Below are 25,644 nucleotides of genomic sequence, written 5' to 3'. Positions count from 1 at the left end.
GTGGTGCCCTTTACTCCCAGTGACACCTACTGGCCAATGTTGGCATTTCAAGGGGTAACATCCCTCTCTAGGAAAATACAAGAGGAAACAAACCAAATATATACATTTAGGTTTGAATCCAAAAGCACCTAGAGGCATTATAGCTAGGACAACCCTGCTGCAGTTATGCTAGTCTATTGAGAACCAGGTGTTCTTCTATCAGTGATGAGAAAGATTAATCATCCGATCATGTTGGGTAAAGCCATTTAACGCAACCAAGTCTGCACCCCCATGATATAGTGCCCCCGGGGCTTGACTCAATTGAAAGACGATCCACAGAAGCTGTGTCTTTAATGTCACTGGCGACTTTGACAGTACAGTTCACTTTCTGACATGTACTATTTACCTATTCTGTCTTGAAAAACTGAGGCCTAATACAGATTCAAGTTCAGTCAAAGATTCCCCTGACTTACCACACTCCCTTCACCCCAGGGAACACAGAAACACAACATTTGCTGAATCTAGCGGAAGGCCATCGTTTCTAGGTGTGAGCTAAGTATTCAATCCCTATCGATTTCAGCCGAGACTATTTGACCTTGAAGGAGTTCACTTTTGTTCACAGAGTGTGAAGCTGGGGGAACTCTGATTCTAGGAGGGGCTTGCTCTTCTCGTAATGGCTTCATTGCAGCTCAGGTACTGATCCTTCAAAATGGATGCCTGAGTGGAGGGGAGGGAAGGGCAAGTGCTTGCTAGCTAGGCAAACCTGGGAAAAGGCTTACCTGGGCTTGGTGAATTCTGGTCTGAATGGCTTGGGAATGCCCCTTGGGACGTGTGGATTCTCACGACCTCTTCCAAGAACAGGAGCGTTTTGATCATCTCTGCCATCTCTTCTCTTGCAGATGTCAGGGAACTTGGACCCGTTCTTGGAGAAGAGAATTGAGGAACTTCCTCAAGTCCACGTTGGCACTCCGTATGTTTCTGCCAGTATCAGCGAGGATCAATAGGTCTCATGAATGTCTTTTGAGCCTGGTATCCTCTACAGCTGTCTCCACGCCAGTATTCTCCATTGTAGCAGAACATCTCTCATCCATGTGTTCGCATCTCTCCTCAATCCGTGCAGCCAGCTTTTCGCCCAGCTTCTCTTCGTGTCTCCCCTAAAGTCGACTTCACCAGGACTGGGCAAGTCTGAAAGGACCTCGGAGCCTCACCAGTAAGCTGATGACAGGCAGATCTTCCACTGTCTGCTCTGAAAGGTTCTGGAAACTGACCTGTGAACTCAGGTCTTTGGGCAGCAGCAGTATCTCGAACTTACACAGCTTCCCGGACCAAACACCTAAGCCAAGCTCCACAGAGGGCGGCAGCCCCTCCATCACACTGATCCACCCACAGAACTCTGCCCGGTTACCTAGGATCCAACAGCCACAACAAGCCTCGCGGTACACACCAACATTCCACCTGGAATCCAACCGGTACCTGCCATCCCCAATGGCTGCTGCATCTTGTCAGTGTTGGGGGAGGGGCTGCATCCGACGAGAGGTGCCTAAGGTAAATGTGATTCTACCCACTAGCGTCCCATGGGCCTTTCTTCTTCCCTCTTACCTTTTGCTCAGATCTGTATGCACAGTACCAATGGAGGGAAGTGGGTCCCTTTTTAGTTGATGGTTTCACACGTCTTTAAACTTTCTAACAGTTCACAGTACACAGAGACCCTCTAAAGGAGACTTATGTTCCTATGATATCCGTACACCCGGAATACATATGCGTCGCCTGATTTCTGCTGAAACACCCGCACTCTCAGGACATGGATCCATTTGTTTCATGGGGGCTGAAATTCCAAGAAATGAAACCAACCCCAATGTGCACTTTACTGTCTGTCTCTTTTGCTCTTAGTACACTTTGGCAGATCTACGTGCCTTTGTTATAGGCTTCTTACATTTCTTCTCTACGTAGCGTAGAATATGGCATTCCTTCATCCTGTCGGAAGACATACAAGTCTACATCACGGACTAGGAATCCATTTGATTCCAAATCGGCATTTGGGTTAGGTCACGATATGCTCTTATGAATCAATATTTACGAATATGAATGCACGCCTCTGATTTCCGAAGACAAGTGTGCTGAGTACATGCAAGCCGCGATACTGGGTCGATGCGTGCTGAATGATCCTTGACATCACCTTGAGTATTTTCTTTTGAATAATCATGATTCCCTTGGTAGATGTCAGCCAACCGTACCCTTTTGGTGCTTGTTTGTTGGTTTGATTCTTTGTTGGTCTGCTTCTTGCTTGTTTTGCAAACACGTCAGGCCATGCAGCTCTCCTTTCGCTTCAAACAGAGAGTCCAATAAGCTGATTCACTTAAGAGAGTGCTTCCAATCACCTATGATTTCCTGCTTCCCTCTCCCATCTTTAGGGTTTTGATGTCCTCCTTGCCTTCTTCTTGTTTCTTCTTTGCCACTCATGCTCTTCTTGCATTTCCAATAATGGTTTTCTTCTTTCCATTTCATCTTGCTGCTTTTCTATTCAGGGGAGTATTCTCAACCTTCCTTTTAGAAGAAGTTTTGAACTGCTGAATTCTTTTAAGATTTGCCGGTCTGTGGAATTCTCTAGCTCTGCCGTTATTAGAAATGGTGGTCATGGGGCATAGGCTACCCTAGGTGGCAGCATTTGGCCATTCAGGATATGGTCTGTGTCCTGGCACTCCTCCCTGTCCTGCAATATTGCTGCCGAGATATCAGCTGAAACCCCTCTGGAGGTTCCCTTGTGACTATGTTGTTTCCTCCAGGTGCATTTTAAATCACTGGGATATTCGTGAACTTTGTTGATTTGAATCATACAGCTGCTGGTAGGTCTATTGGGATTCCACCTCCTTTGGATGCTGTGTAATCCCTGAATTCGCATAGATGATTCTTTCTTGGCTTTCAGCACGTTTCAGTCTGATTTTTCTACAGATACATTTTCAGACAGTTTTTGTTTCTTTATCTCTTGCTTTTCCATCTGGGACTCTTATGAACTCTAGTCTTTCATGCCCTGTCTTAACCCAGGATTCAACAGCAATGTTTCATTGGTTTGCACTTGCTTTCCTATGTCTGCTTCTGACCGAGGGATTTCTGTTCCCCTGTCTTCACAGTCATTCACGCGTCCCTCTGCATTATCTAGTCTGCTAAGGGCTGAATTTTGGCCCTGATATGATCACATCCATTGAGTTTTCTGATATTTTTTGGCTCGTCTTTAGACTTTCTCTTCCCCTTTTCTGATATTCTGCCTTTTGTGATTCTGAGACAATGTTGTTCTTCAGGGTTTTCCAGACCTCCAATTTCAACACTTGGTCTGGATAGCGTTTTGCAGTCTAGTTGTTGGAAAGCTTATCTTCTGGGCCTTCAATATCTTTGGAACTGAAAATGGTACTTCCTGTTTCTTTTACTGTACTTCTTCATCTCTACTGGTCAGGTAATATCAGGTATCTAATGTAGACTTCTAGGGCTTTGTTAAGTGAAAATTTTAGACTCTTGTCTCTACGCAATTCCATGGGATTTCTGTGAGGACAACTTCTCCTAGACATTGATGCCATATTCTGTTCCTGTGTGTGTTGTCTGGTATATCTCCAATTGCTGGTGTTGCATTTGTTGTGATGAACATCCCATACTATTTCGATTAGCATAACTTCATTTCGGTTACGCATATCTCACAATTCTGAAAGTGCGCAGGACACTTCCTCTTGTGGAAATGAGGCTTCTAAAGGTTCTCAGCTCTGCATTCTGCTCTATGTCATTTTGGAGTGTTTAAAAAAAAGCAAACTGAGAGTGCGCTTGTGCTTTGTAGTGCCACGGGAATGTCCCAATGAAAGCAGTTCTTCCCAGAGATTCTCTGTCTACTGAAACACCAGTGGAAGCTCATCCATGGATGTCACACATCAGGGCCTGCTGGAATGATCCCGCAGACCTACCTTGGTGTCCTCGGTGCCGTACCGTGCCGGTGCCATCCAAAATGTAGCATCCGCTTTTGGGAGATAGTGCTGAAGGAAATGCTTCCTCTTCTCACGCTGTGGACTTGGACCACTCTTCCTTGTCCTCTCATCCTTGTGGCACGGGTGCACGAAGGCAACCACAGAGCTGTTGCGCATCCTGTGCCTCAAACCAAACCATAATCCCAGCCCAGGTTATGAATGTAGCAGATCCTGAGGCTTTTCATTCTGATTTCAAACCCAAGGCCCCCTGGATCCCTCAGACCAGATGCACGATAGCTCTGATTCAGCCCCACACGTGCTCTATTGGCAAGATGCCCAATTGGTCCCTGGTCCTGCAGATGCACTGGGTGTGGCCATGGGACATATCGGTAATCTCAACCGCGCGACCAGTGTGGTTGCTTTATCATTGGTACACAGTTCGGTTTGCTCTCTTGATTCGACCCACCACATCCCACAACGCACTCCAGATCCCTGAGACTCAGCGTGTGCCATCATCCGTAGCCCTATCCCTCACTGACCGTTGCCTCTGCTACCTCAAATTTGGCAGCTCGGATCTTGGTCTCAGAATCAACTGTGGGGATATTTTGCGCTGGATTCTTTGAGTTCTGTCAGCCAAGCATCTGCTGTGCACTCTTGTAAATCTCAGCACATCACCTTCAATCCCATGTCTCCTGTCCGCTTGAGAGTGTGCGTCCAAGGTAAACAGAGTTTCACCCTTGTTGCTCCATCACCAGGGGTCAGACCCTGCACTGGTTTCCATTCCCTGCTTTGCCTTCTCCTGCTTCCAGGTGTCCTGAGGCCTCATCCTGTCTTTGGAAGTAACAGGCCTCTCTTCGGCAAGTGTCCTGTGCCAAGGGCTGGGTGAGTGGATGTTTCCATTGCTCTGTACCTGGGAGCGAGTGAGTGCAGGTTGCACTTCTTCTCTGCCAACTGGGCATCGATGAATCAACACTATCCAGATACATTTCACAGAAATGTGATATTTGCTTAGCTCTTTGTTTCTATACAGCCTTGGTGGGAGGGATTGTCCGAAGACACCTGTTTTGACAGTGTGTTGATATCTCATTTGCAGTCTTTAAGAAGTTTAACAGAATTCATTTACATGTTTTGGGAATATACGAAAATGAAGTTATTTTTTGAAACACACTGTATCGACCTAGAAGCCAGACTTGTCAATTTTGGTAACATTTTGTCAGCTCTACGGAAAACCTAGACAGAAAGAATGCAAACTTCCAGTCCAAACTGTTAAAGGGGTCATGTCAGCTCTTTACGGTTGAAGCCTCCGAAACCAACAGGAACCATGAAATAACTATTGGAAACTTGAAATAACCCCCAACCTTGGATAGACTTGTGCATGTGGTGCCCTTTACTCCCAGTGACACCTACTGGCCAATGTTGGCATTTCAAGGGGTAACATCCCTCTCTAGGAAAATACAAGAGGAAACAAACCAAATATATACATTTAGGTTTGAATCCAAAAGCACCTAGAGGCATTATAGCTAGGACAACCCTGCTGCAGTTATGCTAGTCTATTGAGAACCAGGTGTTCTTCTATCAGTGATGAGAACGATTAATCATCCGATCATGTTGGGTAAAGCCATTTAACGCAACCAAGTCTGCACCCCCATGATATAGTGCCCCCGGGGGCTTGACTCAATTGAAAGACGATCCACAGAAGCTGTGTCTTTAATGTCATTGGCGACTTTGACAGTACAGTTCACTTTCTGACATGTACTATTTACCTATTCTGTCTTGAAAAACTGAGGCCTAATACAGATTCAAGTTCAGTCAAAGATTCCCCTGACTTACCACACTCCCTTCACCCCAGGGAACACATAAACACAACATTTGCTGAATCTAGCGGAAGGCCATCGTTTCTAGGTGTGAGCTAAGTATTCAATTCCTATCGATTTCAGCCTAGACTATTTGACCTTGAAGGAGTTCACTGTTGTTCACAGAGTGTGAAGCTGGAGGAAGACTGATTCTAGGAGGGGCTTGCTCTTCTCGTAATGGCTTCATTGCAGCTCAGGTACTGATCCTTCAAAATGGATGCCTGAGTGGAGGGGAGGGAAGGGCAAGTGCTTGCTAGCTAGGCCCAAACCTGGGAAAAGGCTTACCAGGGCTTGGTGAATTCTGGTCTGAATGGCTTGGGAATGCCCCTTGGGACGTGTGGATTCTCACGACCTCTTCCAAGAACAGGAGCGTTTTGATCATCTCTGCCATCTCTTCTCTTGCAGATGTCAGGGACCTTGGACCCGTTCTTGGAGAAGAGAATTGAGGAACTTCCTCAAGTCCACGTTGGCACTCCGTATGTTTCTGCCAGTATCAGCGAGGATCAATAGGTCTCATGAATGTCTTTTGAGCCTGGTACCTTCTACAGCTCTCTCCACGCCAGTATTCTCCATTGTAGCACAACATCTCTCATCCATGTGTTCGCATCTCTCCTCCATGTGTTCGCATCTCTCCTCAATCCGTGCAGCCAACTTTCCGCCCAGCTTCTCTTCGTGTCTCCCCTAAAGTCGACTTCACCAGGACTGGGCAAGTCTGAAAGTACCTCGGAGCCTCACCAGTAAGCTGATGACAGGCAGATCTTCCACTGTCTGCTCTGAAAGGTTCTGGAAACTGACCTGTGAACTCAGGTCTTTGGGCAGCAGCAGTATCTCGAACTTACACAGCTTCCCGGACCAAACACCTAAGCCAAGCTCCACAGAGGGCGGCAGCCCCTCCATCACACTGATCCACCCACAGAACTCTGCCCGGTTACCTAGGATCCAACAGCCACAACAAGCCTCGCGGTACACACCAACATTCCACCTGGAATCCAACCGGTAACTGCCATCCCCAATGGCTGCTGCATCTTGTCAGTGTTGGGGGAGGGGCTGCATCCGACGAGAGGTGCCTAAGGTAAATGTGATTCTACCCACTAGCGTCCCATGGGCCTTTCTTCTTCCCTCTTTCCTTTTGCTCAGATCTGTATGCACAGTACCAATGGAGGGAAGTGGGTCCCTTTTTAGTTGATGGTTTCACACGTCTTTAAACTTTCTAACAGTTCACAGTACACAGAGACCCTCTAAAGGAGACTTATGTTCCTATGATATCCGTACACCCGGAATACATATGCGTCGCCTGATTTCTGCTGAAACACCCGCACTCTCAGGACATGGATCCATTTGTTTCATGGGGGCTGAAATTCCAAGAAATGAAACCAACCCCAATGTGCACTTTACTGTCTGTCTCTTTTGCTCTTAGTACACTTTGGCAGATCTACGTGCCTTTGTTATAGGCTTCTTACATTTCTTCTCTACGTAGCGTAGAATATGGCATTCCTTCATCCTGTCGGAAGACATACAAGTCTACATCACGGACTAGGAATCCATTTGATTCCAAATCGGCATTTGGGTTAGGTCACGATATGCTCTTATGAATCAATATTTACGAATATGAATGCACGCCTCTGATTTCCGAAGACAAGTGTGCTGAGTACATGCAAGCCGCGATACTGGGTCGATGCGTGCTGAATGATCCTTGACATCACCTTGAGTATTTTCTTTTGAATAATCATGATTCCCTTGGTAGATGTCAGCCAACCGTACCCTTTTGGTGCTTGTTTGTTGGTTTGATTCTTTGTTGGTCTGCTTCTTGCTTGTTTTGCAAACACGTCAGGCCATGCAGCTCTCCTTTCGCTTCAAACAGAGAGTCCAATAAGCTGATTCACTTAAGAGAGTGCTTCCAATCACCTATGATTTCCTGCTTCCCTCTCCCATCTTTAGGGTTTTGATGTCCTCCTTGCCTTCTTCTTGTTTCTTCTTTGCCACTCATGCTCTTCTTGCATTTCCAATAATGGTTTTCTTCTTTCCATTTCATCTTGCTGCTTTTCTATTCAGGGGAGTATTCTCAACCTTCCTTTTAGAAGAAGTTTTGAACTGCTGAATTCTTTTAAGATTTGCCGGTCTGTGGAATTCTCTAGCTCTGCCGTTATTAGAAATGGTGGTCATGGGGCATAGGCTACCCTAGGTGGCAGCATTTGGCCATTCAGGATATGGTCTGTGTCCTGGCACTCCTCCCTGTCCTGCAATATTGCTGCCGAGATATCAGCTGAAACCCCTCTGGAGGTTCCCTTGTGACTATGTTGTTTCCTCCAGGTGCATTTTAAATCACTGGGATATTCGTGAACTTTGTTGATTTGAATCATACAGCTGCTGGTAGGTCTATTGGGATTCCACCTCCTTTGGATGCTGTGTAATCCCTGAATTCGCATAGATGATTCTTTCTTGGCTTTCAGCACGTTTCAGTCTGATTTTTCTACAGATACATTTTCAGACAGTTTTTGTTTCTTTATCTCTTGCTTTTCCATCTGGGACTCTTATGAACTCTAGTCTTTCATGCCCTGTCTTAACCCAGGATTCAACAGCAATGTTTCATTGGTTTGCACTTGCTTTCCTATGTCTGCTTCTGACCGAGGGATTTCTGTTCCCCTGTCTTCACAGTCATTCACGCGTCCCTCTGCATTATCTAGTCTGCTAAGGGCTGAATTTTGGCCCTGATATGATCACATCCATTGAGTTTTCTGATATTTTTTGGCTCGTCTTTAGACTTTCTCTTCCCCTTTTCTGATATTCTGCCTTTTGTGATTCTGAGACAATGTTGTTCTTCAGGGTTTTCCAGACCTCCAATTTCAACACTTGGTCTGGATAGCGTTTTGCAGTCTAGTTGTTTGAAAGCTTATCTTCTGGGCCTTCAATATCTTTGGAACTGAAAATGGTACTTCCTGTTTCTTTTACTGTACTTCTTCATCTCTACTGGTCAGGTAATATCAGGTATCTAATGTAGACTTCTAGGGCTTTGTTAAGTGAAAATTTTAGACTCTTGTCTCTACGCAATTCCATGGGATTTCTGTGAGGACAACTTCTCCTAGACATTGATGCCATATTCTGTTCCTGTGTGTGTTGTCTGGTATATCTCCAATTGCTGGTGTTGCATTTGTTGTGATGAACATCCCATACTATTTCGATTAGCATAACTTCATTTCGGTTACGCATATCTCACAATTCTGAAAGTGCGCAGGACACTTCCTCTTGTGGAAATGAGGCTTCTAAAGGTTCTCAGCTCTGCATTCTGCTCTATGTCATTTTGGAGTGTTTAAAAAAAAGCAAACTGAGAGTGCGCTTGTGCTTTGTAGTGCCACGGGAATGTCCCAATGAAAGCAGTTCTTCCCAGAGCTTCTCTGTCTACTGAAACACCAGTGGAAGCTCATCCATGGATGTCACACATCAGGGCCTGCTGGAATGATCCCGCAGACCTACCTTGGTGTCCTCGGTGCCGTACCGTGCCGGTGCCATCCAAAATGTAGCATCCGCTTTTGGGAGATAGTGCTGAAGGAAATGCTTCCTCTTCTCACGCTGTGGACTTGGACCACTCTTCCTTGTCCTCTCATCCTTGTGGCACGGGTGCACGAAGGCAACCACAGAGCTGTTGCGCATCCTGTGCCTCAAACCAAACCATAATCCCAGCCCAGGTTATGAATGTAGCAGATCCTGAGGCTTTTCATTCTGATTTCAAACCCAAGGCCCCCTGGATCCCTCAGACCAGATGCACGATAGCTCTGATTCAGCCCCACACGTGCTCTATTGGCAAGATGCCCAATTGGTCCCTGGTCCTGCAGATGCACTGGGTGTGGCCATGGGACATATCGGTAATCTCAACCGCGCGACCAGTGTGGTTGCTTTATCATTGGTACACAGTTCGGTTTGCTCTCTTGATTCGACCCACCACATCCCACAACGCACTCCAGATCCCTGAGACTCAGCGTGTGCCATCATCCGTAGCCCTATCCCTCACTGACCGTTGCCTCTGCTACCTCAAATTTGGCAGCTCGGATCTTGGTCTCAGAATCAACTGTGGGGATATTTTGCGCTGGATTCTTTGAGTTCTGTCAGCCAAGCATCTGCTGTGCACTCTTGTAAATCTCAGCACATCACCTTCAATCCCATGTCTCCTGTCCGCTTGAGAGTGTGCGTCCAAGGTAAACAGAGTTTCACCCTTGTTGCTCCATCACCAGGGGTCAGACCCTGCACTGGTTTCCATTCCCTGCTTTGCCTTCTCCTGCTTCCAGGTGTCCTGAGGCCTCATCCTGTCTTTGGAAGTAACAGGCCTCTCTTCGGCAAGTGTCCTGTGCCAAGGACAGGGTGAGTGGATGTTTCCATTGCTCTGTACCTGGGAGCGAGTGAGTGCAGGTTGCACTTCTTCTCTGCCAACTGGGCATCGATGAATCAACACTATCCAGATACATTTCACAGAAATGTGATGTTTGCTTAGCTCTTTGTTTCTATACAGCCTTGGTGGGAGGGATTGTCCGAAGACACCTGTTTTGACAGTGTGTTGATATCTCATTTGCAGTCTTTAAGAAGTTTAACAGAATTCATTTACATGTTTTGGGAATATACGAAAATGAAGTTATTTTTTGAAACACACTGTATCGACCTAGAAGCCAGACTTGTCAATTTTGGTAACATTTTGTCAGCTCTACGGAAAACCTAGACAGAAAGAATGCAAACTTCCAGTCCAAACTGTTAAAGGGGTCATGTCAGCTCTTTACGGTTGAAGCCTCCGAAACCAACAGGAACCATGAAATAACTATTGGAAACTTGAAATAACCCCCAACCTTGGATAGACTTGTGCATGTGGTGCCCTTTACTCCCAGTGACACCTACTGGCCAATGTTGGCATTTCAAGGGGTAACATCCCTCTCTAGGAAAATACAAGAGGAAACAAACCAAATATATACATTTAGGTTTGAATCCAAAAGCACCTAGAGGCATTATAGCTAGGACAACCCTGCTGCAGTTATGCTAGTCTATTGAGAACCAGGTGTTCTTCTATCAGTGATGAGAACGATTAATCATCCGATCATGTTGGGTAAAGCCATTTAACGCAACCAAGTCTGCACCCCCATGATATAGTGCCCCCGGGGGCTTGACTCAATTGAAAGACGATCCACAGAAGCTGTGTCTTTAATGTCATTGGCGACTTTGACAGTACAGTTCACTTTCTGACATGTACTATTTACCTATTCTGTCTTGAAAAACTGAGGCCTAATACAGATTCAAGTTCAGTCAAAGATTCCCCTGACTTACCACACTCCCTTCACCCCAGGGAACACATAAACACAACATTTGCTGAATCTAGCGGAAGGCCATCGTTTCTAGGTGTGAGCTAAGTATTCAATTCCTATCGATTTCAGCCTAGACTATTTGACCTTGAAGGAGTTCACTGTTGTTCACAGAGTGTGAAGCTGGAGGAAGACTGATTCTAGGAGGGGCTTGCTCTTCTCGTAATGGCTTCATTGCAGCTCAGGTACTGATCCTTCAAAATGGATGCCTGAGTGGAGGGGAGGGAAGGGCAAGTGCTTGCTAGCTAGGCCCAAACCTGGGAAAAGGCTTACCAGGGCTTGGTGAATTCTGGTCTGAATGGCTTGGGAATGCCCCTTGGGACGTGTGGATTCTCACGACCTCTTCCAAGAACAGGAGCGTTTTGATCATCTCTGCCATCTCTTCTCTTGCAGATGTCAGGGACCTTGGACCCGTTCTTGGAGAAGAGAATTGAGGAACTTCCTCAAGTCCACGTTGGCACTCCGTATGTTTCTGCCAGTATCAGCGAGGATCAATAGGACTCATGAATGTCTTTTGAGCCTGGTACCTTCTACAGCTGTCTCCACGCCAGTATTCTCCATTGTAGCACAACATCTCTCATCCATGTGTTCGCATCTCTCCTCCATGTGTTCGCATCTCTCCTCAATCCGTGCAGCCAACTTTCCGCCCAGCTTCTCTTCGTGTCTCCCCTAAAGTCGACTTCACCAGGACTGGGCAAGTCTGAAAGTACCTCGGAGCCTCACCAGTAAGCTGATGACAGGCAGATCTTCCACTGTCTGCTCTGAAAGGTTCTGGAAACTGACCTGTGAACTCAGGTCTTTGGGCAGCAGCAGTATCTCGAACTTACACAGCTTCCCGGACCAAACACCTAAGCCAAGCTCCACAGAGGGCGGCAGCCCCTCCATCACACTGATCCACCCACAGAACTCTGCCCGGTTACCTAGGATCCAACAGCCACAACAAGCCTCGCGGTACACACCAACATTCCACCTGGAATCCAACCGGTAACTGCCATCCCCAATGGCTGCTGCATCTTGTCAGTGTTGGGGGAGGGGCTGCATCCGACGAGAGGTGCCTAAGGTAAATGTGATTCTACCCACTAGCGTCCCATGGGCCTTTCTTCTTCCCTCTTTCCTTTTGCTCAGATCTGTATGCACAGTACCAATGGAGGGAAGTGGGTCCCTTTTTAGTTGATGGTTTCACACGTCTTTAAACTTTCTAACAGTTCACAGTACACAGAGACCCTCTAAAGGAGACTTATGTTCCTATGATATCCGTACACCCGGAATACATATGCGTCGCCTGATTTCTGCTGAAACACCCGCACTCTCAGGACATGGATCCATTTGTTTCATGGGGGCTGAAATTCCAAGAAATGAAACCAACCCCAATGTGCACTTTACTGTCTGTCTCTTTTGCTCTTAGTACACTTTGGCAGATCTACGTGCCTTTGTTATAGGCTTCTTACATTTCTTCTCTACGTAGCGTAGAATATGGCATTCCTTCATCCTGTCGGAAGACATACAAGTCTACATCACGGACTAGGAATCCATTTGATTCCAAATCGGCATTTGGGTTAGGTCACGATATGCTCTTATGAATCAATATTTACGAATATGAATGCACGCCTCTGATTTCCGAAGACAAGTGTGCTGAGTACATGCAAGCCGCGATACTGGGTCGATGCGTGCTGAATGATCCTTGACATCACCTTGAGTATTTTCTTTTGAATAATCATGATTCCCTTGGTAGATGTCAGCCAACCGTACCCTTTTGGTGCTTGTTTGTTGGTTTGATTCTTTGTTGGTCTGCTTCTTGCTTGTTTTGCAAACACGTCAGGCCATGCAGCTCTCCTTTCGCTTCAAACAGAGAGTCCAATAAGCTGATTCACTTAAGAGAGTGCTTCCAATCACCTATGATTTCCTGCTTCCCTCTCCCATCTTTAGGGTTTTGATGTCCTCCTTGCCTTCTTCTTGTTTCTTCTTTGCCACTCATGCTCTTCTTGCATTTCCAATAATGGTTTTCTTCTTTCCATTTCATCTTGCTGCTTTTCTATTCAGGGGAGTATTCTCAACCTTCCTTTTAGAAGAAGTTTTGAACTGCTGAATTCTTTTAAGATTTGCCGGTCTGTGGAATTCTCTAGCTCTGCCGTTATTAGAAATGGTGGTCATGGGGCATAGGCTACCCTAGGTGGCAGCATTTGGCCATTCAGGATATGGTCTGTGTCCTGGCACTCCTCCCTGTCCTGCAATATTGCTGCCGAGATATCAGCTGAAACCCCTCTGGAGGTTCCCTTGTGACTATGTTGTTTCCTCCAGGTGCATTTTAAATCACTGGGATATTCGTGAACTTTGTTGATTTGAATCATACAGCTGCTGGTAGGTCTATTGGGATTCCACCTCCTTTGGATGCTGTGTAATCCCTGAATTCGCATAGATGATTCTTTCTTGGCTTTCAGCACGTTTCAGTCTGATTTTTCTACAGATACATTTTCAGACAGTTTTTGTTTCTTTATCTCTTGCTTTTCCATCTGGGACTCTTATGAACTCTAGTCTTTCATGCCCTGTCTTAACCCAGGATTCAACAGCAATGTTTCATTGGTTTGCACTTGCTTTCCTATGTCTGCTTCTGACCGAGGGATTTCTGTTCCCCTGTCTTCACAGTCATTCACGCGTCCCTCTGCATTATCTAGTCTGCTAAGGGCTGAATTTTGGCCCTGATATGATCACATCCATTGAGTTTTCTGATATTTTTTGGCTCGTCTTTAGACTTTCTCTTCCCCTTTTCTGATATTCTGCCTTTTGTGATTCTGAGACAATGTTGTTCTTCAGGGTTTTCCAGACCTCCAATTTCAACACTTGGTCTGGATAGCGTTTTGCAGTCTAGTTGTTTGAAAGCTTATCTTCTGGGCCTTCAATATCTTTGGAACTGAAAATGGTACTTCCTGTTTCTTTTACTGTACTTCTTCATCTCTACTGGTCAGGTAATATCAGGTATCTAATGTAGACTTCTAGGGCTTTGTTAAGTGAAAATTTTAGACTCTTGTCTCTACGCAATTCCATGGGATTTCTGTGAGGACAACTTCTCCTAGACATTGATGCCATATTCTGTTCCTGTGTGTGTTGTCTGGTATATCTCCAATTGCTGGTGTTGCATTTGTTGTGATGAACATCCCATACTATTTCGATTAGCATAACTTCATTTCGGTTACGCATATCTCACAATTCTGAAAGTGCGCAGGACACTTCCTCTTGTGGAAATGAGGCTTCTAAAGGTTCTCAGCTCTGCATTCTGCTCTATGTCATTTTGGAGTGTTTAAAAAAAAGCAAACTGAGAGTGCGCTTGTGCTTTGTAGTGCCACGGGAATGTCCCAATGAAAGCAGTTCTTCCCAGAGCTTCTCTGTCTACTGAAACACCAGTGGAAGCTCATCCATGGATGTCACACATCAGGGCCTGCTGGAATGATCCCGCAGACCTACCTTGGTGTCCTCGGTGCCGTACCGTGCCGGTGCCATCCAAAATGTAGCATCCGCTTTTGGGAGATAGTGCTGAAGGAAATGCTTCCTCTTCTCACGCTGTGGACTTGGACCACTCTTCCTTGTCCTCTCATCCTTGTGGCACGGGTGCACGAAGGCAACCACAGAGCTGTTGCGCATCCTGTGCCTCAAACCAAACCATAATCCCAGCCCAGGTTATGAATGTAGCAGATCCTGAGGCTTTTCATTCTGATTTCAAACCCAAGGCCCCCTGGATCCCTCAGACCAGATGCACGATAGCTCTGATTCAGCCCCACACGTGCTCTATTGGCAAGATGCCCAATTGGTCCCTGGTCCTGCAGATGCACTGGGTGTGGCCATGGGACATATCGGTAATCTCAACCGCGCGACCAGTGTGGTTGCTTTATCATTGGTACACAGTTCGGTTTGCTCTCTTGATTCGACCCACCACATCCCACAACGCACTCCAGATCCCTGAGACTCAGCGTGTGCCATCATCCGTAGCCCTATCCCTCACTGACCGTTGCCTCTGCTACCTCAAATTTGGCAGCTCGGATCTTGGTCTCAGAATCAACTGTGGGGATATTTTGCGCTGGATTCTTTGAGTTCTGTCAGCCAAGCATCTGCTGTGCACTCTTGTAAATCTCAGCACATCACCTTCAATCCCATGTCTCCTGTCCGCTTGAGAGTGTGCGTCCAAGGTAAACAGAGTTTCACCCTTGTTGCTCCATCACCAGGGGTCAGACCCTGCACTGGTTTCCATTCCCTGCTTTGCCTTCTCCTGCTTCCAGGTGTCCTGAGGCCTCATCCTGTCTTTGGAAGTAACAGGCCTCTCTTCGGCAAGTGTCCTGTGCCAAGGACAGGGTGAGTGGATGTTTCCATTGCTCTGTACCTGGGAGCGAGTGAGTGCAGGTTGCACTTCTTCTCTGCCAACTGGGCATCGATGAATCAACACTATCCAGATACATTTCACAGAAATGTGATGTTTGCTTAGCTCTTTGTTTCTATACAGCCTTGGTGGGAGGGATTGTCCGAAGACACCTGTTTTGACAGTGTGTTGATATCTCATTTGCAGTCTTTAAGAAGTTTAACAGAATTCATTTACATGTTTTGGGAGTATACGAAAATGAAGTTATTTTTTGAAACACACTGTATCGACCTAGAAGCCAGACTTGTCAATTTTGGTAACATTTTGTCAGCTCTACGGAAAACCTAGACAGAAAGAATGCAAACTTCCAGTCCAAACTGTTAAAGGGGTCATGTCAGCTCTTTACGGTTGAAGCCTCCGAAACCAACAGGAACCATGAAATAACTATTGGAAACTTGAAATAACCCCCAACCTTGGATAGACTTGTGCATGTGGTGCCCTTTACTCCCAGTGACACCTACTGGCCAATGTTGGCATTTCAAGGGGTAACATCCCTCTCTAGGAAAATACAAGAGGAAACAAACCAAATATATACATTTAGGTTTGAATCCAAAAGGACCTAGAGGCATTATAGCTAGGACAACCCTGCTGCAGTTATGCTAGTCTATTGAGAACCAGGTGTTCTTCTATCAGTGATGAGAACGATTAATCATCCGATCATGTTGGGTAAAGCCATTTAACGCAACCAAGTCTGCACCCCCATGATATAGTGCCCCCGGGGGCTTGACTCAATTGAAAGACGATCCACAGAAGCTGTGTCTTTAATGTCATTGGCGACTTTGACAGTACAGTTCACTTTCTGACATGTACTATTTACCTATTCTGTCTTGAAAAACTGAGGCCTAATACAGATTCAAGTTCAGTCAAAGATTCCCCTGACTTACCACACTCCCTTCACCCCAGGGAACACATAAACACAACATTTGCTGAATCTAGCGGAAGGCCACCGTTTCTAGGTGTGAGCTAAGTATTCAATTCCTATCGATTTCAGCCTAGACTATTTGACCTTGAAGGAGTTCACTGTTGTTCACAGAGTGTGAAGCTGGAGGAAGTCTGATTCTAGGAGGGGCTTGCTCTTCTCGTAATGGCTTCATTGCAGCTCAGGTACTGATCCTTCAAAATGGATGCCTGAGTGGAGGGGAGGGAAGGGCAAGTGCTTGCTAGCTAGGCCCAAACCTGGGAAAAGGCTTACCTGGGCTTGGTGAATTCTGGTCTGAATGGCTTGGGAATGCCCCTTGGGACGTGTGGATTCTCACGACCTCTTCCAAGAACAGGAGCGTTTTGATCATCTCTGCCATCTCTTCTCTTGCAGATGTCAGGGACCTTGGACCCGTTCTTGGAGAAGAGAATTGAGGAACTTCCTCAAGTCCACGTTGGCACTCCGTATGTTTCTGCCAGTATCAGCGAGGATCAATAGGTCTCATGAATGTCTTTTGAGCCTGGTACCCTCTACAGCTGTCTCCACGCCAGTATTCTCCATTGTAGCAGAACATCTCTCATCCATGTGTTCGCATCTCTCCTCAATCCGTGCAGCCAACTTTCCGCCCAGCTTCTCTTCGTGTCTCCCCTAAAGTCGACTTCACCAGGACTGGGCAAGTCTGAAAGTACCTCGGAGCCTCACCAGTAAGCTGATGACAGGCAGATCTTCCACTGTCTGCTCTGAAAGGTTCTGGAAACTGACCTGTGAACTCAGGTCTTTGGGCAGCAGCAGTATCTCGAACTTACACAGCTTCCCGGACCAAACACCTAAGCCAAGCTCCACAGAGGGCGGCAGCCCCTCCATCACACTGATCCACCCACAGAACTCTGCCCGGTTACCTAGGATCCAACAGCCACAACAAGCCTCGCGGTACACACCAACATTCCACCTGGAATCCAACCGGTAACTGCCATCCCCAATGGCTGCTGCATCTTGTCAGTGTTGGGGGAGGGGCTGCATCCGACGAGAGGTGCCTAAGGTAAATGTGATTCTACCCACTAGCGTCCCATGGGCCTTTCTTCTTCCCTCTTACCTTTTGCTCAGATCTGTATGCACAGTACCAATGGAGGGAAGTGGGTCCCTTTTTAGTTGATGGTTTCACACGTCTTTAAACTTTCTAACAGTTCACAGTACACAGAGACCCTCTAAAGGAGACTTATGTTCCTATGATATCCGTACACCCGGAGTACATATGCGTCGCCTGATTTCTGCTGAAACACCCGCACTCTCAGGACATGGATCCATTTGTTTCATGGGGGCTGAAATTCCAAGAAATGAAACCAACCCCAATGTGCACTTTACTGTCTGTCTCTTTTGCTCTTAGTACACTTTGGCAGATCTACGTGCCTTTGTTATAGGCTTCTTACATTTCTTCTCTACGTAGCGTAGAATATGGCATTCCTTCATCCTGTCGGAAGACATACAAGTCTACATCACGGACTAGGAATCCATTTGATTCCAAATCGGCATTTGGGTTAGGTCACGATATGCTCTTATGAATCAATATTTACGAATATGAATGCACGCCTCTGATTTCCGAAGACAAGTGTGCTGAGTACATGCAAGCCGCGATACTGGGTCGATGCGTGCTGAATGATCCTTGACATCACCTTGAGTATTTTCTTTTGAATAATCATGATTCCCTTGGTAGATGTCAGCCAACCGTACCCTTTTGGTGCTTGTTTGTTGGTTTGATTCTTTGTTGGTCTGCTTCTTGCTTGTTTTGCAAACACGTCAGGCCATGCAGCTCTCCTTTCGCTTCAAACAGAGAGTCCAATAAGCTGATTCACTTAAGAGAGTGCTTCCAATCACCTATGATTTCCTGCTTCCCTCTCCCATCTTTAGGGTTTTGATGTCCTCCTTGCCTTCTTCTTGTTTCTTCTTTGCCACTCATGCTCTTCTTGCATTTCCAATAATGGTTTTCTTCTTTCCATTTCATCTTGCTGCTTTTCTATTCAGGGGAGTATTCTCAACCTTCCTTTTAGAAGAAGTTTTGAACTGCTGAATTCTTTTAAGATTTGCCGGTCTGTGGAATTCTCTAGCTCTGCCGTTATTAGAAATGGTGGTCATGGGGCATAGGCTACCCTAGGTGGCAGCATTTGGCCATTCAGGATATGGTCTGTGTCCTGGCACTCCTCCCTGTCCTGCAATATTGCTGCCGAGATATCAGCTGAAACCCCTCTGGAGGTTCCCTTGTGACTATGTTGTTTCCTCCAGGTGCATTTTAAATCACTGGGATATTCGTGAACTTTGTTGATTTGAATCATACAGCTGCTGGTAGGTCTATTGGGATTCCACCTCCTTTGGATGCTGTGTAATCCCTGAATTCGCATAGATGATTCTTTCTTGGCTTTCAGCACGTTTCAGTCTGATTTTTCTACAGATACATTTTCAGACAGTTTTTGTTTCTTTATCTCTTGCTTTTCCATCTGGGACTCTTATGAACTCTAGTCTTTCATGCCCTGTCTTAACCCAGGATTCAACAGCAATGTTTCATTGGTTTGCACTTGCTTTCCTATGTCTGCTTCTGACCGAGGGATTTCTGTTCCCCTGTCTTCACAGTCATTCACGCGTCCCTCTGCATTATCTAGTCTGCTAAGGGCTGAATTTTGGCCCTGATATGATCACATCCATTGAGTTTTCTGATATTTTTTGGCTCGTCTTTAGACTTTCTCTTCCCCTTTTCTGATATTCTGCCTTTTGTGATTCTGAGACAATGTTGTTCTTCAGGGTTTTCCAGACCTCCAATTTCAACACTTGGTCTGGATAGCGTTTTGCAGTCTAGTTGTTTGAAAGCTTATCTTCTGGGCCTTCAATATCTTTGGAACTGAAAATGGTACTTCCTGTTTCTTTTACTGTACTTCTTCATCTCTACTGGTCAGGTAATATCAGGTATCTAATGTAGACTTCTAGGGCTTTGTTAAGTGAAAATTTTAGACTCTTGTCTCTACGCAATTCGATGGGATTTCTGTGAGGACAACTTCTCCTAGACATTGATGCCATATTCTGTTCCTGTGTGTGTTGTCTGGTATATCTCCAATTGCTGGTGTTGCATTTGTTGTGATGAACATCCCATACTATTTCGATTAGCATAACTTCATTTCGGTTACGCATATCTCACAATTCTGAAAGTGCGCAGGACACTTCCTCTTGTGGAAATGAGGCTTCTAAAGGTTCTCAGCTCTGCATTTTGCTCTATGTCATTTTGGAGTGTTTAAAAAAAAGCAAACTGAGAGTGCGCTTGTGCTTTGTAGTGCCACGGGAATGTCCCAATGAAAGCAGTTCTTCCCAGAGCTTCTCTGTCTACTGAAACACCAGTGGAAGCTCATCCATGGATGTCACACATCAGGGCCTGCTGGAATGATCCCGCAGACCTACCTTGGTGTCCTCGGTGCCGTACCGTGCCGGTGCCATCCAAAATGTAGCATCCGCTTTTGGGAGATAGTGCTGAAGGAAATGCTTCCTCTTCTCACGCTGTGGACTTGGACCACTCTTCCTTGTCCTCTCATCCTTGTGGCACGGGTGCACGAAGGCAACCACAGAGCTGTTGCGCATCCTGTGCCTCAAACCAAACCATAATCCCAGCCCAGGTTATGAATGTAGCAGATCCTGAGGCTTTTCATTCTGATTTCAAACCCAAGGCCCCCTGGATCCCTCAGACCAGATGCACGATAGCTCTGATTCAGCCCCACACGTGCTCTATTGGCAAGATGCCCAATTGGTCCCTGGTCCTGCAGATGCACTGGGTGTGGCCATGGGACATATCGGTAATCTCAACCGCACGACCAGTGTGGTTGCTTTATCATTGGTACACAGTTCGGTTTGCTCTCTTGATTCGACCCACCACATCCCACAACGCACTCCAGATCCCTGAGACTCAGCGTGTGCCATCATCCGTAGCCCTATCCCTCACTGACCGTTGCCTCTGCTACCTCAAATTTGGCAGCTCGGATCTTGGTCTCAGAATCAACTGTGGGGATATTTTGCGCTGGATTCTTTGAGTTCTGTCAGCCAAGCATCTGCTGTGCACTCTTGTAAATCTCAGCACATCACCTTCAATCCCATGTCTCCTGTCCGCTTGAGAGTGTGCGTCCAAGGTAAACAGAGTTTCACCCTTGTTGCTCCATCACCAGGGGTCAGACCCTGCACTGGTTTCCATTCCCTGCTTTGCCTTCTCCTGCTTCCAGGTGTCCTGAGGCCTCATCCTGTCTTTGGAAGTAACAGGCCTCTCTTCGGCAAGTGTCCTGTGCCAAGGACAGGGTGAGTGGATGTTTCCATTGCTCTGTACATGGGAGCGAGTGAGTGCAGGTTGCACTTCTTCTCTGCCAACTGGGCATCGATGAATCAACACTATCCAGATACATTTCACAGAAATGTGATATTTGCTTAGCTCTTTGTTTCTATACAGCCTTGGTGGGAGGGATTGTCCGAAGACACCTGTTTTGACAGTGTGTTGATATCTCATTTGCAGTCTTTAAGAAGTTTAACAGAATTCATTTACATGTTTTGGGAATATACGAAAATGAAGTTATTTTTTGAAACACACTGTATCGACCTAGAAGCCAGACTTGTCAATTTTGGTAACATTTTGTCAGCTCTACGGAAAACCTAGACAGAAAGAATGCAAACTTCCAGTCCAAACTGTTAAAGGGGTCATGTCAGCTCTTTACGGTTGAAGCCTCCGAAACCAACAGGAACCATGAAATAACTATTGGAAACTTGAAATAACCCCCAACCTTGGATAGACTTGTGCATGTGGTGCCCTTTACTCCCAGTGACACCTACTGGCCAATGTTGGCATTTCAAGGGGTAACATCCCTCTCTAGGAAAATACAAGAGGAAACAAACCAAATATATACATTTAGGTTTGAATCCAAAAGCACCTAGAGGCATTATAGCTAGGACAACCCTGCTGCAGTTATGCTAGTCTATTGAGAACCAGGTGTTCTTCTATCAGTGATGAGAACGATTAATCATCCGATCATGTTGGGTAAAGCCATTTAACGCAACCAAGTCTGCACCCCCATGATATAGTGCCCCCGGGGGCTTGACTCAATTGAAAGACGATCCACAGAAGCTGTGTCTTTAATGTCATTGGCGACTTTGACAGTACAGTTCACTTTCTGACATGTACTATTTACCTATTCTGTCTTGAAAAACTGAGGCCTAATACAGATTCAAGTTCAGTCAAAGATTCCCCTGACTTACCACACTCCCTTCACCCCAGGGAAGACATAAACACAATATTTGCTGAATCTAACGGAAGGCCATCGTTTCTAGGTGTGAGCTAAGTATTCAATCCCTATCGATTTCAGCCGAGACTATTTGACCTTGAAGGAGTTCACTGTTGTTCACAGAGTGTGAAGCTGGTGGAACACTGATTCTAGGAGGGGCTTGCTCTTCTTGTAATGGCTTCATTGCAGCTCAGGTACTGATCCTTCAAAATGGATGCCTGAGTGGAGGGGAGGGAAGGGCAAGTGCTTGCTAGCTAGGCCCAAACCTGGGAAAAGGCTTACCTGGGCTTGGTGAATTCTGGTCTGAATGGCTTGGGAATGCCCCTTGGGACGTGTGGATTCTCACGACCTCTTCCAAGAACAGGAGCGTTTTGATCATCTCTGCCATCTCTTCTCTTGCAGATGTCAGGGACCTTGGACCCGTTCTTGGAGAAGAGAATTGAGGAACTTCCTCAAGTCCACGTTGGCACTCCGTATGTTTCTGCCAGTATCAGCGAGGATCAATAGGTCTCATGAATGTCTTTTGAGCCTGGAATCCTCTACAGCTGTCTCCACGCCAGTATTCTCCATTGTAGCAGAACATCTCTCATCCATGTGTTCGCATCTCTCCTCAATCCGTGCAGCCAGCTTTTCGCCCAGCTTCTCTTCGTGTCTCCCCTAAAGTCGACTTCACCAGGACTGGGCAAGTCTGAAAGGACCTCGGAGCCTCACCAGTAAGCTGATGACAGGCAGATCTTCCACTGTCTGCTCTGAAAGGTTCTGGAAACTGACCTGTGAACTCAGGTCTTTGGGCAGCAGCAGTATCTCGAACTTACACAGCTTCCCGGACCAAACACCTAAGCCAAGCTCCACAGAGGGCGGCAGCCCCTCCATCACACTGATCCACCCACAGAACTCTGCCCGGTTACCTAGGATCCAACAGCCACAACAAGCCTCGCGGTACACACCAACATTCCACCTGGAATCCAACCGGTAACTGCCATCCCCAATGGCTGCTGCATCTTGTCAGTGTTGGGGGAGGGGCTGCATCCGACGAGAGGTGCCTAAGGTAAATGTGATTCTACCCACTAGCGTCCCATGGGCCTTTCTTCTTCCCTCTTTCCTTTTGCTCAGATCTGTATGCACAGTACCAATGGAGGGAAGTGGGTCCCTTTTTAGTTGATGGTTTCACACGTCTTTAAACTTTCTAACAGTTCACAGTACACAGAGACCCTCTAAAGGAGACTTATGTTCCTATGATATCCGTACACCCGGAATACATATGCGTCGCCTGATTTCTGCTGAAACACCTGCACTCTCAGGACATGGATCCATTTGTTTCATGGGGGCTGAAATTCCAAGAAATGAAACCAACCCCAATGTGCACTTTACTGTCTGTCTCTTTTGCTCTTAGTACACTTTGGCAGATCTACGTGCCTTTGTTATAGGCTTCTTACATTTCTTCTCTACGTAGCGTAGAATATGGCATTCCTTCATCCTGTCGGAAGACATACAAGTCTACATCACGGACTAGGAATCCATTTGATTCCAAATCGGCATTTGGGTTAGGTCACGATATGCTCTTATGAATCAATATTTACGAATATGAATGCACGCCTCTGATTTCCGAAGACAAGTGTGCTGAGTACATGCAAGCCGCGATACTGGGTCGATGCGTGCTGAATGATCCTTGACATCACCTTGAGTATTTTCTTTTGAATAATCATGATTCCCTTGGTAGATGTCAGCCAACCGTACCCTTTTGGTGCTTGTTTGTTGGTTTGATTCTTTGTTGGTCTGCTTCTTGCTTGTTTTGCAAACACGTCAGGCCATGCAGCTCTCCTTTCGCTTCAAACAGAGAGTCCAATAAGCTGATTCACTTAAGAGAGTGCTTCCAATCACCTATGATTTCCTGCTTCCCTCTCCCATCTTTAGGGTTTTGATGTCCTCCTTGCCTTCTTCTTGTTTCTTCTTTGCCACTCATGCTCTTCTTGCATTTCCAATAATGGTTTTCTTCTTTCCATTTCATCTTGCTGCTTTTCTATTCAGGGGAGTATTCTCAACCTTCCTTTTAGAAGAAGTTTTGAACTGCTGAATTCTTTTAAGATTTGCCGGTCTGTGGAATTCTCTAGCTCTGCCGTTATTAGAAATGGTGGTCATGGGGCATAGGCTACCCTAGGTGGCAGCATTTGGCCATTCAGGATATGGTCTGTGTCCTGGCACTCCTCCCTGTCCTGCAATATTGCTGCCGAGATATCAGCTGAAACCCCTCTGGAGGTTCCCTTGTGACTATGTTGTTTCCTCCAGGTGCATTTTAAATCACTGGGATATTCGTGAACTTTGTTGATTTGAATCATACAGCTGCTGGTAGGTCTATTGGGATTCCACCTCCTTTGGATGCTGTGTAATCCCTGAATTCGCATAGATGCTTCTTTCTTGGCTTTCAGCACGTTTCAGTCTGATTTTTCTACAGATACATTTTCAGACAGTTTTTGTTTCTTTATCTCTTGCTTTTCCATCTGGGACTCTTATGAACTCTAGTCTTTCATGCCCTGTCTTAACCCAGGATTCAACAGCAATGTTTCATTGGTTTGCACTTGCTTTCCTATGTCTGCTTCTGACCGAGGGATTTCTGTTCCCCTGTCTTCACAGTCATTCACGCGTCCCTCTGCATTATCTAGTCTGCTAAGGGCTGAATTTTGGCCCTGATATGATCACATCCATTGAGTTTTCTGATATTTTTTGGCTCGTCTTTAGACTTTCTCTTCCCCTTTTCTGATATTCTGCCTTTTGTGATTCTGAGACAATGTTGTTCTTCAGGGTTTTCCAGACCTCCAATTTCAACACTTGGTCTGGATAGCGTTTTGCAGTCTAGTTGTTGGAAAGCTTATCTTCTGGGCCTTCAATATCTTTGGAACTGAAAATGGTACTTCCTGTTTCTTTTACTGTACTTCTTCATCTCTACTGGTCAGGTAATATCAGGTATCTAATGTAGACTTCTAGGGCTTTGTTAAGTGAAAATTTTAGACTCTTTTCTCTATGCAATTCCATGGGATTTCTGTGAGGACAACTTCTCCTAGACATTGATGCCATATTCTGTTCCTGTGTGTGTTGTCTGGTATATCTCCAATTGCTGGTGTTGCATTTGTTGTGATGAACATCCCATACTATTTCGAATAGCATAACTTCATTTCGGTTACGCATATCTCACAATTCTGAAAGTGCGCAGGACACTTCCTCTTGTGGAAATGAGGCTTCTAAAGGTTCTCAGCTCTGCATTCTGCTCTATGTCATTTTGGAGTGTTTAAAAAAAAGCAAACTGAGAGTGCGCTTGTGCTTTGTAGTGCCACGGGAATGTCCCAATGAAAGCAGTTCTTCCCAGAGCTTCTCTGTCTACTGAAACACCAGTGGAAGCTCATCCATGGATGTCACACATCAGGGCCTGCTGGAATGATCCCGCAGACCTACCTTGGTGTCCTCGGTGCCGTACCGTGCCGGTGCCATCCAAAATGTAGCATCCGCTTTTGGGAGATAGTGCTGAAGGAAATGCTTCCTCTTCTCACGCTGTGGACTTGGACCACTCTTCCTTGTCCTCTCATCCTTGTGGCACGGGTGCACGAAGGCAACCACAGAGCTGTTGCGCATCCTGTGCCTCAAACCAAACCATAATCCCAGCCCAGGTTATGAATGTAGCAGATCCTGAGGCTTTTCATTCTGATTTCAAACCCAAGGCCCCCTGGATCCCTCAGACCAGATGCACGATAGCTCTGATTCAGCCCCACACGTGCTCTATTGGCAAGATGCCCAATTGGTCCCTGGTCCTGCAGATGCACTGGGTGTGGCCATGGGACATATCGGTAATCTCAACCGCGCGACCAGTGTGGTTGCTTTATCATTGGTACACAGTTCGGTTTGCTCTCTTGATTCGACCCACC

The sequence above is a fragment of the Vicugna pacos genome, unplaced genomic scaffold, assembly GCF_048564905.1.
Source record: "Vicugna pacos unplaced genomic scaffold, VicPac4 scaffold_196, whole genome shotgun sequence".
Lineage (NCBI taxonomy): Eukaryota > Metazoa > Chordata > Mammalia > Artiodactyla > Camelidae > Vicugna > Vicugna pacos.
This window is presented reverse-complemented; position numbering follows the sequence as displayed.